Source organism: Nanorana parkeri, unplaced genomic scaffold (genome assembly GCF_000935625.1).
Source record: "Nanorana parkeri isolate BGI_ZX_2015 unplaced genomic scaffold, ASM93562v1 scaffold538, whole genome shotgun sequence".
In the NCBI taxonomy this organism is placed as follows: Eukaryota; Metazoa; Chordata; class Amphibia; order Anura; family Dicroglossidae; genus Nanorana; species Nanorana parkeri.
Genome location: NW_017306806.1, coordinates 192,572 through 208,647, shown reverse-complemented (window position 1 = coordinate 208,647; position 16,076 = coordinate 192,572). Strand labels below are relative to the sequence as shown.

The 16,076-nt window shown below is 40.4% G+C and overlaps 1 pseudogene; it reads right to left on the bottom strand.

The window, feature by feature from the left end:
* Positions 1 to 3,786: 3,786 nt before the first annotated feature.
* On the bottom strand, positions 3,787 to 15,540 carry LOC108791260 (annotated as a pseudogene).
* Between the last annotated feature and the right edge of the window lie 536 nt (positions 15,541 to 16,076).

Sequence of the window (16,076 nt, the reverse complement as noted above, 5' to 3'; positions counted from 1 at the left end):
CTCCAGTCCTGGGGTCAGGTGTTGCCAGTGGCCAGGTTGAGCTGCTCAAGTGGCTCAGAGCAGCCTTATTAGGAAGCCAGCCCAGTGCTTTAGAGAAGAGTTGTGGGTGTGCAAGAGGCACACGACGACAGGCAGACTTTGCTGCGTGCGTGAGCACAAGGGGCACAGCCAGGAAGGCTGGAGAGGTCCAGAGGGTTGGTGACCCTGAGATCCCTGTCGGGGAGACAGAGAGGGACAGTGACCCACGAGGGTGAATACCAGAAGTCTTGGAGCTGAGGGAAGCTGCTGAGGACGGTATATCCAGGGAAAGTCCTGGGACTATAACACTGGGAGTGTATGGGACAGCCAGAAGTCGGTGAGACCAAAACATGATGTGTTAATGAGAGTCCAATGAACTGTTATGCTTCGTAGGTTATGAGTTGGGTATGAGAAGAAAAATCCATACAGGCATTGGACCATATTTAAGACCTGTGTCCGGAGCAAACCATATATAACAATATATGCAACATCAAGAGAACCTAAAAAAGCACTAACATCATGGTGGTATATGGGGGAGGAATAAGAACTAGGGATAAAGAGGAAAAGGATAGGAGGAGGAAAAAAGAGGAATAGCAGAGGTGATTGCCATTAAAAAGAAGAGCTAGATAATGCTAGAGAGAGCATTATCAATATGTTAACAAGGTACACCTGAATGCAGGGGCTTGTACCAGTAAAAGTTCAATTAAAGGAGCACTGGGGGTAAACATGGAACCTGCCGTAGGGATTAAGTACAACTATAGTGGTATAGGTGAAGATCGAGGGGTTAACATGTAAATTTCTGTTTCCTGAAGTGTAGAGTGCTAGGATGTCATCAGTGTGCAACGATGATCAGCTAACCAACATGCCCAATTGGTTGTAAATTTATCCCACTGGCAGTGGGCTTTAGCATAAAGCGATTGAAAATGGGCATGTGTATTAAGTATTTCAATCACAGTATATAGGCTAGGGGCTTCTTTTGGTTTCCAATATCTTGCTATGGCAAGTTTGGCAGCGATCAGGGTGTGGGATACAAAGGTACACTGCTTGGGAAGCCAGTCTTCTATACCGATACCGAGTAGAGCAAGTTTAGGTGAAGGAGAATAGGTATGAGTAATGGATGACGTGAATTGGAAAATTGCAGACCAAAATGGTTTCGTAGTGTACAGGACCACCAAATATGTGTCAAAGACCCAATTTCTCTACATTCACGTCAACATGTTGGAGATGTGGCTGGAAACATTTTTGCTAACCTTTGTGGGGTGAGATACCAATTGTGTATAATTTGATGAAGGGACTCCCATTTAGTGCTGTAATTAGAAGTTTTCAAAGGCCATGCAATAACTTTAAAACACTGGTCGGAAGATATTTTAAAGTTTAAATTTCTTCTCCCAAACTTCAATCAATGGGATCTTACTCCCGGGTACCAGCTCAACAAGAAGATTGTAAAAATAGGAAATGCCTTTGCTGAGTGGATTGGGATTCTGAAAAAGGATATGATTTTCCTTATAAAAAAGTTATCCTTTAGATTTATGGAAGCAAGGCAATGCCGGAGTCTGAGAAATTAAAAAAAAATCTTTAGAGAAAATAGAGTATTGGTGTGAGAGAGCTTCATATGTGCGTAAAGATCCATTATCGTAGAGCTTATTCATGTGAGTCAGTCCCAATACAATCCAATGCGAAAAATGAATGTCCTCAAGAATGACCCCAACGGAAAAGATAGGGATAGTATCGGGGAAGGGATTCGCAATAATAGATGACCAGACTCTAAGGGAAGCAGTAACCATATCCAAAAATCTCTGCGGTGTGGAATGTAGTAATGTGGAACATAATAATGAGAGGAAATCTGTGTTGGAAGTGACACATTCTTTTTGTACCCAATTTTTATTCGAGGAGGAGAGCCACCACTAAGTAGTTTGGTCTAGAATCGTGGCTTTATAATATTTGGCGAGATGTGGAGCTCCAAGACCAGAATGGAATTTCGGGACATATAAACAGGACTTAGAGATGCGTTGTCTTTTGCCACCCCAAATAAAAGAGTCCAGAGTTTTTTGAAGAGATTTAAGAAAGGAGGGTAATACAGGGAAGGACATAGCACAAAAGAGATATAGAATGTGCAGAAGAATAAACTTTTTAATCAACATAATTTGACCTGCCCCGGAGGCAGGAACATTTTCCTCTGCCCTCTTTCCTCAGGTCCCTCACCTTGTCAAGGAGAGGCATGTAGTTAACTTTAAAGAGCTGGGAGCTATATTTTGGCAGTGTGGTCGGATCAAGTCGTTCTGGAGGAATGTACAGGCTGTATTGGAGAACCTTCTCCACCGTAAAATTCCGTTGGACCCGCTACATTTCCTACTGGGCCTTCCCTTCATAGGGTTGCATAGATATGATACAAAACTGACATCCCCTGTGCTGACAGCGGCTAGATGTAACATAGCCCTCCACTGGAAGCGTAGCACTCCACCATCAGACCTGGATTTTTACACCAGAATCAAGGATGTCCAAAAACTAGAATACTTGACTGCTAGGCTGATTAACACTTGGAAGCTACATAACAAAGTGTGGGAAGCCTGGGATGCATTGGAGCTTGCTGGCTGTAAGGGATGAGAAGACAGGGAGATTCCAGCCAGGTATTTGGAACTTCGAGACGAAGCCGGTATCTAACTTTTTCTCTAACCTTTGCCTTCTGTAATTCCCTCTTTCTCTGATCTTTATCTTTTCTCTCCCAGGGTTCTCTCCTGGGTACTTCTTGTTGCTCTCAATTTTAGTTAACAAGGCCTGGCCGATGATCAGAGCCCGACAGCGCTCTTTCTAGTCTTGAAATTATACATGATACCTCCAACCCACGATAGTGCTGCACGGAGATAGTAGATATGATACAAAATTATACCTACTTGCTCTTTCTGCACTAGGGGTAGAGCTTGATTGTTAATATTTACACACTCTATAGGGGTTGCATGTACTTCACCTGCCTAAGGGCTTGTTGCCGCAGTGGGTTTAATGTGCATTGATGGGTGCTGAATAAGGTTACATTTGGCTATGGTCTGTATGCTACCTTACTCTATATTTTATATTTCATGTTCTATGTTACTTTTGTATTTCTTGTATACAACAAATGAAAAGGAAAAAAAAAGAAAAATTGTCAATTTGAAAAAAAAAGAGCTGTGAGCTAGGTGAGGTTGAAGGTCATGCCCAAATAATTGAGTGCAGCTGAGGGAACCTATGAGAAAGGGGGACGAAGGCAATGGCATGTCTCATTTGGGATTTAGAATGATTAACCTTGTATAAGGAAATGTATCCAAATGTATCAAGGATTTGCTGGACAGCTGGAAGGGAGTTTAAGGATCGGTGAGGGAAATGATTACATCTTCCGTGTATAATCCTATTTTATGTTCAGGATGACCAGCTTTGATACTGGATATTGTCTGGGCCTTATGAATGGCAGAGGCCAGCGGTTCCATGACCAGGGCAAAGATCAGAGGAGACAAGGGACAGAGTTCCATTGATGATATCAAATGGGGAAGAGAGAAGGCTTGAGGTCCAAACTCGTGCACTAGGTTCAGTGTACAGGGCATTGATAGCAGAACCTATAAATCCTGTAACCACAAAATGATGTAATACTATACGTAAGTATTGCCAATGTACTCTATCAAAAGCTGTTAGGATCGATGTGTGGGCCCGATATGATGAGGAGGACCTCCCTTGCAACCCCGTCTGATGACCACCAGGGTGGAGACAGTGTGCTCAGGCAGGGGGTGCACGGGTGCCGGATCACGGTTTCCAGGTGTCTGCAGCAGATGATAGTGGAGCAGCGTAGGCAGCCGTGCAGAGGTAGTGGAGACAAGCCGGGTCAATATCGGGGCGGGCAGCGCAGTACCAGACAGGATCCAGAGAATGGTCAAGGGACAAGCTGGGTCGGTATCAGGCGGACAGCGCAGTACAGAGGGATAATCCAAGGGGAACGTCAACAAGGAAGCCAGGTATTTGGGGTAAACAGGAGTACACAGGAGCAGATCACAGATGACTGGTGCTGACTAGCAATCACTCAGCAATGAATCCCAGTCCTGTGGCGCTTTAAATAGGCTGACACATCGTACCGCGCATGCGCCGACGTGATGACGTCATCCGCACATGCGCAGTAACCTAGCGTCACAACGTGCGGGGCGCCCGCGACTGCGCCTGCACGGCCTAGCAGCGCCGCCGGAACGCCCCCTCCGTGCATGTCGCCGCGCAGTGGCCTGGATCGGGACACGGCAACTCCCGCGGGACGGCAACCGACAAGGCTGACGAGCCACCCGGACCGGACCCTGATCTGCCCGGACCGGGACCCGACAAAAGCCTTCTCTGCATTCAAAGAAAGAAGCAGAGAAAGGGATTGAGAGCACTCAGCCCACTGCAATAGATTGATAAAACGTCTGGTAGCGTCTGGTGCTTGTCTCCCAAAGACAAATCTGACTTGATATGGGTGCACCAGTTGGGAGAGGATTTTGAAAAGTCTGTTAGCTATTAGTTTGACATATATTTTTATGTCTGTGTTAAATAAGCATATATGGCGATAAGTGGCATGGTCCTCTGGGGACTTGTTAGGCTTTGCGATTGTTACCACAAGAGCTTCTAAAGATTCTTTAGAAAAATTACCAGTAGTGGCTGCCTTGTTAGCAAATTGACATAGATAAGAAGTTAAAGTCTCAAAAAAGGTCTTGTAGTTCTCAGAACCAAAGCTGTCAGGGCTTTTTCACTTGGGTAGAATAGTTGGGTAAGGTTTAAATAATGAGAAAATGATGAACGTCCACCTCTGAAGGTTTGGAGGAGTCCTTTAAGTTGTGTAGAGAAGAATAAAAATCACTAAAACAATGAGCTATGTCTAAGGGGTTAGTGAGTAGAGTACCAGCTTTATTAATTAAATAGGGAATTTTATTAGCTAGGGTTCGTTTCTTAAATTTCTGGGCAATAAATGAACACGGTTTGTTGCCCTGGGAGTAAAGCTTTAATTTCACTCTCTTCATCATAAAGTCATATTGCGAGGTCAGCAAAAAGCTCAATTTATTTTGCACCTATCGCAGATCCCCGAAAGTAGAAGGATCAGGGCATTGTTTATTTTGGGTTTCCAAGACACTTATCTGAGACAAAAGGTTGTGGATATCGTGCTGCTGCCTCCACTTCTCATAAGCTCCTATTTTAAGTAACAGACCTCTAATAAAGGCCTTATGAGTTTTCCAAAGCACAGTACCAGAATTAAGTTGAAAAAATGTGATAGTTCAGATTGGATATACTGTCTGTGAGTAGTATTAGGGAGTAAACTAGTATTTAGCCACCACATGGTAGACAGTCGGTGGGAGGGGTCTGAGAAAAGTGATAAAGAAGTGGGAGCATGATCCAACCAATGTAAGAAGGTCCATCTCCGCTCTAGATGCATATTGCAAGGTATATTTGTCAAATATAAACATAGTCAATCTGGAGTATGAATTCTGGGTATGAGAGTAGTAGGTTTAATCTTTTTCAGAACCATGTAGACATCGCCAAGCATCGTATAAGTCATTATTTTGAAGAAATTACACCGAAGGATCTATCCCTAGGTTCGGCCAATCCATTGGCTAGCTTGGGCCACAGGACCCCTTCGGTTCAGTATTCACTATAGCCCGTACAGCTCCTGAACTTAGTCGAGCCAAAGGCGTATGCCTCGGCTCGGCTGAGCCGCGCTGAAAGCCGAAGCCGGCTGACAGCCTGCTTCTGACAGCTGAGCGAAGCACACAGGGCGGCAGATTGCTTTTTCTTACTTACAGGCTCTTTGGTGTGAGGGGAGGTCAGAGGAGAGCTGGCAGGTCTCTTCACATCTTTAGGCTGGAGCCACTGAGCAGGGAAGCCATCATCCATGTCAGATTCCTGGCTGCCGTTGCACGATAATTGTGAGCCAGGAGAAGGAGGCAGAGACTCAGCTCTGGCGCCATCTTTGTTCCCCACTGCACCATGAGGGGGATAGATATAATTAAGTCTGCGGGCCCCTTCATCTAATTTGTTTCCTTAAACATTTTGGGGGAGTAGTGGGAGTTGAGTCGGGCAGAGCGGGGAGAAGTTACAGCTGCGCTGGCTGTGGTGTGTTGCTGTGAAGTGTTGTTCCCAGCTGGAGCTTCAGCTCATACAGCCATTCCATCTTGCGGCCATGCCTTGCCCCATAGCTCTTTTACATGTGGACTTGAAATTGTTCTCTAAAATATTGGCTAATAGGTTACTTCCCTACATCCCCCAGATTATCTAATGTTACCCGTCAAAGCTGCACACTCCATTCATTTTTACCTTAACATTGGAGCCTCTTTTATGTACCATCAGAGCTACCCCAGATATTCAAGGTCTTGTAATTTCTGGACACCAACACAAAATGATGGCATATACTGATGATCTTTTGTTCTGTGTTTCTAGCCCCGAAACAACTATTTATTCTCTTATCTCCCTCTTTAAACTATATGGGCATCTCTCAAATTTTAAAATCAACTATCATAAATTGTAGGCATTTAACGTCTCGCAATTGGTAGACAGGGTGGAGTATTTTAGGTGAGCTTTCCTTCTTCAGTGGCCCATGTGACTCCATGAAAAATATGGGAATAAAGCTTACTGTGGATGTCTCTGCACTTTATGCTACAAACTGTCTCCCTCTTTTAACGAGGATTTGGGTCGATCTTGAAGCAATGACAGGTATTTCCCTTTGGAGAGACATCACTGCTGCTAATTCAAGGGCACAAGTAAAAACCAATTTGCCAATTGCATAACTTTACTCTTCCCTACACCTTACCAGCATGACTTAGGAACATGGAGGAGGATATCCTTAGAGCGGTTAGAGCGGTTAGAGTCTGGAACTCACTGCCACAGGCGGTGATTTCAGCAAATAATGTGGAATTGTTCAAGAAACTTTTGGACAATTTCTTAAGGGACCGCAATATACAGGAGCACAGGTACTCCTAGAATGAGATCCTAATAGGTTGGACTTGATGGACTACCTCAACCTCAAATACTATGTAACTATGTAACTATGATATGCAATTTTACACTTATATCTATTATATATGTGTACTAGTCACCATGGTAACATAGCTGAATAGCAAATCACCTGCCTATGCACTATGTTAGTGAGAATTCTCAATATTAGTACCCCTCAATATTAGTAGAGCCAAAAATGAAAAATATCATCATCTCAGAGTCAAAAGAGAAAAAATGAAAAATATCCACTGTTTTAATAATTGATTAAAAAAAAACTATTCAGAAGGAAAGTGCTTGCTTTAAATATTCACAATGTTTCAATGTAACCAATTCTCATTTCCAATTTATACCCCTCCAATGTTTATGCATCTTGTCTATCCCTAAAAATTGAAGGAAACTAGGATGCGATCTTAAGAAAAATGTAACACATTGTGCTTCTAAAACCCATTTTTGATATTATAAATATATGTTCTCTGATCCTAGTACCTAATTTCCTGGTTGTACAACCACTGCTTTGAAATCCACAAAATATTGCAGCATATAGAGGACACACATAGGGGTCTATTCACGAAGCAGCCGAAGGATGTAGCCGTAGCTTTGGCTGATCCTTCGGCTAGCTTCGGCCCCAGGACCCCTTCGGTTCAGTAGAACCGAAGGGCTGCTTTACGGGCTATTCACTATAGCCCGTACAGCTCCCAAAGTCGGCCGAGCAGCTCAGTCGAGCCGAAGGCATATGCTTCGGCTCGACTGAGCCGAGGTGAAAGCTGCAAAATGTTTTTTTTTCTTTTTTTGACGGCAGCAGAACCGCCAGCCAATAGAAAACAGTTGGGCGGAGCTAGCTGTCATTGCTAGCTCCGCACAATCGTTTTCTATTTATTTTTTTTTACTTTTTTCACTATTTTTCTGTTCTGCTCGGTTCCACAGAGGGAGCGAGCAGAACAGCCGAGCCGAATGCCGCAGCATTCGGCTATTCACTCACTGCTGTTCGACATCTATACGAATAGACCGAACAGCAGCGAGTAGCCTGCCGGAGGTTCGGCTTAGACGATTCATATGTTGGATCGGCTGAGTCGAACTCCTTCTGCACTTTGGGTCGGCCGAAAATGCAGACCATGTTCGGCTGCCCCAAAGCCACACAAAGCCACACAAAGCCACACAAAGCCACACAAAGCCAACCAAAGCCACCCGATGTACGGCTGATTTCAGCCAATATAAGGCGGAAATCAGGCGTACCAGCCTGAAGTGAATAGCCGAACGCTTCAGGTCGGTCGTTCACTCGGCTGCCTACGGCAGCTTAGTGAATAGACCCCATAGTATTACCTCAAATAAAATCCCTAATATGGATATTTTTCCAGTGACATTTAATTGAAAATATTTCCTGCTTTGCAATCCTGCACACATGACAATGATTACATGCAAAAAACCCTTTTTGATCCGAAAGTGTCATTTTGTTTTTGTCTGAGAGGATTAATTGTGCTTCTTGTCTGCCTGTCTCTTCAAGACTATACCTTCCTATATACAGTATATATTGAGTTTATCTGGTGGAATTGACCTAATGTGCTTATCTTTCTTTAAAATCTACAAGAGGGTTATTCATAAAGCTGCCATAGGCAGCCGAGTGAGTAAACCAGCCAAAGTGAAGTCAGCGGAACGCAGTTCGGCTTTTCACTTCAGCCCTGTACGGCTGATTTCAGCCATACATTGGCTGCCTTTGGCTGGCTTTGGTCAGCCAAACATGCTCTGCATGTTCGGCTGAGCATATGTGCCGGAGTTCGACTTAGCCGATCCAACATCCAAAGCTCCAGCAGCTCACTCACTGCATTTTGCCCCTATTCTCATAGAGGCCGAACGGCAATGAGTGAATAGCCGAATGCCACCAAGATATGAAATAAAAAAATTAACTGAAAAAAAAAAACGACGCACGCCGACCCGACCGCACACAACGAACATCTGCAGCAGAATGAAGAATCTGACAGATGCCGACAAAATAGAAACAATTGGGCGTAGCTGGCGGTGACATTACCGCTGTCATTGTTTAGAAACCATAAAGGCCATGTTGTTAGAAAAATTAATACACAAAAACAATTATATGACCAAAGAAGTGACTAGGAGCAACAATTGTCAACAAGTAATAGGTTTACCCCCTTAGAGTAGGCAAATGATCCTAGTCCAGTATGTTGGGGTGGTGGCTTAGTATTTTTAAGATTATTAAAAACACTATTAGGATTGCTAAAATCTCTTCTAGGTTTGTGCCAGGTATTATCCTCTATTCATTGCTTTGGGGGAAATGTATACCTACATTTAATGAATTCTGTGTCCACTAGTTTATCTTTCAAAACATATTTAACAGGGGTAGAATTAATTGATTCTCTAATCTCTAATATTGACTGTTATGTAAAGTACTATTTTTAATACATTCCCAAAGAAAAAAATTGAATTTACATAATTTGTCAGAATTTGATGGACAGCTTTTGTATTGGAGACTTTTAAAGCAATATAGAAAAAACAAAGTCTGAGGCACAACTTCAGACTTTGTTTTTTCTGTTTTGCACCCTTACCAAGTGGACGCCCCGGTCCATTTTGAACTGAAGCTGCACGCCACCCCATCTCAACACCATCCTCCTCCACAGAGCCCCCACCCAATCAAAAGTTCTGAGAAAGTCAGAAACAAAAAAAAAAAAAAACCCATCCCTCAGGAGAGTGCCGTCACACAGGACTTGAATCCTCAATTTTTCTTTTACAGCAATATACTGTAGGTAGAGTAACTGAATATATTTTTAAATTCTACCTCTATTGTTCCTTAAATTGCCTTTCTAAGATAACAAGTGAATAATCAATTACATTTTGCTTGCTTTCTGTGCCTGTATAAAAGGGTACCTTTAAATCTATGCAAATCAAGCGCCAAATTATGTAAATTATCACTATTACATACACATTATAAAGGTTAATCTGAAATTCTATAAGAATGCTGACAGTAGGTATTAAAACTGCTGTGTGTGCAGATCTGAGCTGCTCAATAACTTTTTTTTAAATTTTCAGATTAATTTAACATAGAGGCATTTTAAAAGTAGTTAGTATAGTCTCCTTTTTAATATATTGCCGTACTTTCACACCATTGTTCTCTTGGTCTACAAAGTCTTTAGTTCCTGCATAATACAGCACAACGACAGCTGTAATATAGCTTGTTTATTAAAGTTAGAAAGGAATAATTCAATAGCATGAAGCTAAAACAACTGTATTTTAGACAAGGAATAAACAAAAATTAAAAAAACCCTTTAAACAAGTGGATCTTTTGTTAGGAAATATATATATTTAGGCATGTTTCAACAATTAGATCACAGTTTCTAGTGTGTGTATATGTGTATTTGTGTGTAAGCATTAAAGTGACACTAAAAAAGAAAAAAGTAGGGGGTATGGGCCAACTGAATATACAGTATGCCGGTATTACCAGCCACCCTGCTCAATGAGATACATTTTTTAATGGAGACCTACACTGGAAAAACTCTGGTCACTCATGGAAACATCACTTCTACCAGTCCACAACCCACAAGTACTACATTTAGCCATCAAAAAGGCCCATTCCTTCAACTGCATACCTACCTATCCAAGCAACCCTAAATGTCTGGCCACAAAACACTATGGATGATTCCATTGAAAATTGCAACCAGGAGATTATACTTCCAATAACTATTTTAGAAAAGTTCATCCCAGATCTTAACTTACAAACCTGGAGAAGACTGGGTATCATTTACCTTCAAAGTGCACAACACTGCCTGAAATCCTTTGACCCTCTACACAAAGAATGTAATATACCCTACATGGCCCACTAGCAAAACACATGTATATACCACCTATTAAAAGACAACCTCATGAACACTGAGATCTATTAGATGGGTCCATCACCATCTTCTTAACAATTCGTTACTTCAACACATTGGCATATCTCTGTTCTAAAACATGATAAACTCAAACAAAACTGTACCAAGTTCTCTACAATGCTTAACCTCCCTGGCGGTCTGATTATGCAGGATTTTAGCTTGCCAAAGCAGTACATTGTTTTTCATGGCAATTTGTTGTTTTATATTGTAGGCCTGTAATTCTTAGTAAATCTTAGTGTTACTTTATGAGTTTATGTCAAATCTTCATAAGACATATGTATATAGTTTTATTTCTTGTTTTAAATATTTCACCTGAGGTGGGGGAGTAGATAGGAGGTAAATAAAGTATTTGTTGTGCTTATCACTGTGGAGGGGAGTGGCAGGCCCAAATGAATTGCAAATAGGGTTATTGTCCAGCCCAGGCATGTCCGGATAATTGCATAGAGTATGATCTGGTCATCAGGTTTTTCAGAGCCAAGACCCTTTGATATAATAATAGGTAGACTGGCCAATCATATGGAGGGGTGGGGAGTTGTAAAGGAGGGTTTGGAAACCCTCCAATCTCCATTAGGCCTTGGGAGTCAACCAATCGGAGGCTTGCCATGCATCCCTATGGACACCAGGGGTATATTAATGATTGAAGAAAGAAGCTAGTCCTCTTTCACCAGGATGGGGCCATCATGTGACGATTAATGGGTAACTATACATGCCCTCTTTCCCCACGTAACTGTATGTCTGTTTGTCTGTTAGATACCAATGTCTGTGTATTTGGCATGTTTAAATCTTTTCTTTGTATGTTGTAGTTAAATAGATTGTTGGTTCATTATATTCAAGTCTGCATACTATATACCTATAAATTCTGTTATTGTGTTGAGCTCAAAAATCTCATGATTGAATCCTTAGAATCTCATACCTGTAAATGTGAATGCTTATATAGCAGATCATAACTTGAAATAGTAATTCAGGTAACATTAGGAATAACTCTCCTAAATCTGTCCAAACAAGTCCAGTAGACATCCCGGGTATGATAAAGTTTGAATCACGAAATCATAAATTATAATATAATAAATAATTATAAATAATTATAAGAACATATAATATAATAAATAATTATAAAAAATTATAATATAACAATAAAACAAATGGTCCAGTAAATGGGAATTCTGAGGGCGCTGCCTGATCCATACCACAGTCAATAGAGTAACAAGTTCGCACATCACTGAGCTCGGTCGCAGAATCGTCGCTGTCGTCACTTTCAGTGTCTGATGACGAATTTCCCAATGAATCGCTATCGCTCAATTCTGCAAGTGATTCTAATTTACTATCGCTGCTTTCTACCTGGTCTAAAACCACTTTTGACCTATAGGGATGCTTTTTGGATGCCATGGACGTTCTCAAGTTTCCAGGCAGAAAGAACACTAAAAGTGCAGGCAGGGCACTGGACAAAGCTCTAGGGACAAAATTTAAATGGTTTGATACATAAATGTAATCATAGCAGATTACATTGTATTGTGTGTATTCTGTGAATATTGCATGTTTTCACTTTTGAATTTCCCACCGGCTCTGCCCCCCGCTGTGACGGCGAAAACGAAACAAAAAAGTCAGATGCTGGCATCGGTCGGCCGTGTACAGCAGAGAACACCGCGGGCTCGTAGGGACAAGGTAAGTGACACTTTTGTGCAATCCCGAGTGTGGCTCTGGGTTACTGCTATTGGCTACTGAAAATTAACCCTGAGCCACACTCGGGAATACCGCCAGGGAGGTTAATGCTTAAATGGTAGATATATTTGGGAAGGAAATTTGCAGTACCCATGTGAAGGATAGTGATTCATTTAAAATCTATAGTCTCATGTGCCAGTCAATGGATCTCCTACAGAGAGTGCTACAGAGATATTACTTAATACTCAACAAACTCACACAATTTCAGCAATCACAGTTCCTACAATGATTTCTCTTTAACACTTTCATATGTTTAGGTAATCCTGAATGTTATGGAGACTACTATGGTAACATTTACTGTACAAGATATGTGAAATGTTAACTATGTAAGTGTGTGCTACTTTCTAAACATTTCAATAAACAAAATATAAATTTAAAAAAGTGTTTTGGCACATGTACAAATCATTAGAATTATACAATGATTACACTTATGTATTAGATACATTCAATATTATAGGATGCACACACAGATTTACTAAAACAAATAAACAAGAACAGGGATCAATATTGCCAACCTGGATCCTGGGCCTGCTTCTGCACAGATGCCCTTGATTGTTCACTAATTGTAAACTGTTGATCAATGTGTGCAGTTTGGTTTTACATTGTACATATTACCTTTACTTTACCTTTATTTTAATTAAAAGAAAAAACTTAGCAATGAAATGTGCATGCACCGAGATAAAAAGCTTGTCAAACATTGTATGCTGTGTTGTCATAGGAAAAAAATATTTGAATATAAAGTATATCGCTGGAATATCTGTTTCAAGGACAAGAGTATAACATATTGTATGCTGGCTAATGCTTGAACATATGTGCATGTGTTTCTAGCTAGCTCATTTAATTGTTTAAAAAAAAAATATGGATGTATTCCGAAATGCACAGAATATTACTGGATATTGAGTTCTTATAGGTATATTAAGCATCAGAGATTGTTGATCCAGGAAATATCCGATTGCCATATGGGATCAGGAAGGATTTTTTTTCCGTTAGAGCAAATTGAACCATGCTTTATAGGGGTTTCTTTGCCTTCCTCTGGATCAACAGTGGGTAATTGTGGGCATAGCTTTCTGTTTAGGCCTTTCTTTTTTTCATATCTTTATAGGTTGAACTTGATATCTTTTTTCAACCTGACTAACTATGTAACTATGTGCAAAAGATAATTGTATATGCAGTGCAATACCTCTCTAAGTACAAAACTTTTTTATTAACTTTTGTATTACTTAACCGGTATCTGTGCACGACTAAATAAATTGACTAAATACATTGTATGCACATTTAAAAATATTATCAGAGGTTTTGATAGACCTGAATTCTTTAGAGAAATTCACACTTTCATTGTAGGTTTAACTGGTGTACGGTATGGTTGGATGCTGGAGCATACATACAGTAGCAAAACTAATTTGTTAGTAATTGATCCATATATACTCTGTAGTCATGGTGAGTACATCCATGTGAATGGTGAGAGCATAGTAAATTCTGCGAGGATATACTTATCTGCACACAGTCGATACAACAGTAAATCAGGCCCACTGTTTCCATATTTATGGCAAAGAATACATGCTCCAAGATCTTGCTGTGATAATAAATGTTACTTCAACAATTGACATAAAAGAGAATGTAGTGGCATTTCCAATTAAATATTTCAATTGTAAAGCAAAGCAAAAACTTATTAAGACCCATATTTAGGTTTTAAATGTACTACAGTATCAGAATCATAGGGAAACCAGTTTTGTAATTCGACTAGGGGGTCTATTCATGAAGCTGCCAAAGGATCTGGCCGTAGCTTCGGCCGATCCTTCGGCTAGCTTCGGCCCCAGGACCCCTTCGGTTCAGTAGAATCGAAGGGGGTGCTGTACGGGCTGTTCACAATAGCATCGATGTACGGCTGATTTCAGCCGATGTACGGCTGAAATCAGCTGTACCAGCCTGAAGTGAATAGCCGAACAGTGTTCGGCTCACTTCACTTCAGATCTGTCATTCACTCGGCTGCCCTCGGCAGCTTAGTGAATAGACCCCTAGGTTTTTGCCACAATTTAATTTTTTTAAGAATTTTGGTAATTACATTGTGGATTTCCTGATTCCGAAGGCTGTAGACAATGGGATTTAGAAGAGGGGTGACTACAGTATAAAGCAATGATAGTGCCTTGCTTATATTAAATATTTGCTTTCTTGATGGTGCTACATACATGGTGATGAGAGTTCCATAATAAGTTGATACAACAGCAAGATGAGAACTACATGTGGAAAAAGCCTTCCTTCTACCTGTTGGTGATGGGATCTTGATAATATTATACAGTATAAAAATGTATGTTACAATAATAAATACAAATGGGAATAAAGTCACTAGTGTTGCAAATAAAAATGATTCCACTTCTAATAAAAATGTGTCTGAACATGACAGTTCTATGAGAGGTGTGAGATCACAGAAAAAATTGTCTATCACATTGGGGCCACAAAAATTTGAATTACATAGCAGGATAAGAGTTATCATTGATATAGTAAAGCCAACTAGCCATGCCCCTGCTGACATTTGGCTGCAGATTTTGAAATTTATAAGAGAAGCATAATGCAATGGGCTGCATATTGCTAGATATCGATCATAAGACATGATTGCAAGAAGCAAGCATTCAGTTGTGGCTGTAGAGCTAAAAATTTAATACTGAGTTAGGCATCTTGAGAAAGATATGGATCCATCTTGTGACAATAAGTTCTGTAGCATATTCGGAACAATATTTGTTGTAAAAACAACTTCAGATAAGGATAGATTGCTAAGTAAGAAATACATTGGAGACTGTAGGCGAGCATTGCTTGCTACCAGCAAAATAATCAAAAGATTTCCAGATAATGTGAAAATGTAAATTATAAGAAATAAAATAAAAATAAGAATCCGAAATGTGTGAAGATTTTCAAATCCAAGGAGCAGAAAATCAGATGCAGTTATGTTCTCTAAATACATTTTCTATAGCATTAACAAATTATGCATTATCTAAAAAGATATATAGAATGGATGATGTTAATAAAAAAAAACCTCTTCTTTTAAGCAAACATATTTCAGAAAATGCAGGGTATACTAATTATTACTGGTAATATACTAAATTGTGAAAACATTGACATGAACATTAAAACAACCAGCACATTTACTGGTCTTTATTATTTTAAAAGTATACATGTAATTTGCTTGACTTTTCTAAACATAATATTCTAATTTTAAAGAGAGCATTTGTCAGTAATTTAGCAGATAAAAAAAATATAGTACAATGAGTAACATTGGCTTGCCACCTGAATTTAATTTTAAATTTGTCTTATAAAAGATGAACTTACCCCCGCTTTTCACCTAGCAAATGGTAATGTAAACACAGCACTCACTCAAGGTCAGCACAGCAATCAAAAGGTACATAGCTGCTTATATCAGCTTTGTACACAGTTTCACAGCTATTACCAGATGCCATGCCCCCTCCAAGGGTGATTTCTGGCATGACATTTTTACATGTC